We start from the raw sequence: 1,501 nt of genomic DNA, 5'->3' as shown, positions 1-1,501 counted from the left end.
TGTTTGTAGTGCTCGACACACTGAGCATCATGATTCAACCAAATAATGAAGTAAGAGACGTCTGAAGAACTATACATAAAAGTCTAACATTAGCCGAATGTAAAAAATAAGACATCTCATTAAATACCGTCAGTTTGGAACTTGGAACTATATTGGTATCGGAACGTGTCCTGAAATTATAAGTAACGAATTTCGAATTTCAAAAATAGAATTACAATTATCAAAAAAATATTTTGTTTAGCGCTTGTAGTGTTTTTATGTTCTAAATCAGGTTATAAATCATTTCAGGAACGATGTTTTCCATTTTGTTTTTATCTAATTTAAAAGTTTAAATATATCATAAACAAAATATTAATAAACGAGTTAGGCTCAAATCACTTTACCTTAAAGACTCAATAATTTTAAATGCAGCATTCGTTAATTACAAAACCAACTTAAATAAAAAGAATTTAAAACCAAATAAAGAGATTAATTTATTGCATCCAACCTGTCCCCTAATCCTATAAAACGTACACATTAGACAGGATGGAAAAATTAAAATGTTAATGTGGTTAAATAAAATATTGGGCAAATAATGGAAGGGAGTTCGGAGCGAAACGAATTCGGCACGCGGTAGAACATTGTGAGAAACCGTGGTTGGGGACTCAGATATTTTTTCATTGTTGAAATACGTGTTCCGACTCCTTGGTGCATATTTAATGTTTATAAGGATTTTTGAAAAAAGAATAAATATAAATGTTACTGGCTGACTGAAGTGTTTTAAATTATGGAATCTTTAAAATAAAGAAAATTCTATATAAGAAGTATTTGAAGATAATTGGTAATATTATGTTTTTTTGATCCTGATTTAGTATTAGTAATTAACTATTGTCCAATTGAAGGTAAATGTTTCAATAGGTATAGAATCTCATGCTACAATGAACAAAAGCATTATGAAGGAATAATAGACTTATACGTTCATTACAAATTGTAATAGATAATGAAATAGTACATAAATGTATCTTTTCATAATTTATAAATTGTACATCACTTTCGTCACTCTATCTCAGGCACTGCTGGTGTAGTGGTATCATGCAAGATTCCCATTCTTGCGACCCGGGTTCGATTCCCGGGCAGTGCACTTTTTTCTAATGTACTTTTTAAATTTGTTTGATTACTAAACATATTGAATTCAACGCGATACGACTCAACACTAATTAATTGGTTTTAAATATTTTGTTTGAGTGAATCGCTTTTAGACCCAAGGAATGTTCCAGATTAAACTACCTATTTAATGTATTATAAAATCAATAACAAATAAAATAAAATTTATCTTTTTGTTTTATTTGACTTGTCTAATTATTTAAGCAGACGACCTTTTTGCCAGACAAAATGCCAATCATACTTTGGTGCGAACGCGGTAGGTTGATGGGAAAAGGACTGCGCGCCAAGATTCTCATGCGAAAATATTTCAAAAGGCCATGGGAATGGGACAAATTATACAAATTCGCGTGTGTCCCGA

General features: G+C 30.7%; 1 non-coding gene across 1 annotated transcript; it reads left to right on the top strand.

The window, feature by feature from the left end:
• The first annotated feature begins 1,049 nt into the window (after positions 1 to 1,049).
• Trnag-ccc lies at positions 1,050 to 1,120 on the top strand. The gene has a single exon. It is a non-coding gene; the product is annotated as a tRNA-Gly (tRNA).
• Positions 1,121 to 1,501: the final 381 nt, after the last annotated feature.

The sequence above is a fragment of the Manduca sexta genome, chromosome 23 (assembly GCF_014839805.1).
Source record: "Manduca sexta isolate Smith_Timp_Sample1 chromosome 23, JHU_Msex_v1.0, whole genome shotgun sequence".
NCBI lineage: Eukaryota > Metazoa > Arthropoda > Insecta > Lepidoptera > Sphingidae > Manduca > Manduca sexta.
This window is presented reverse-complemented; position numbering and strand designations above follow the sequence as displayed.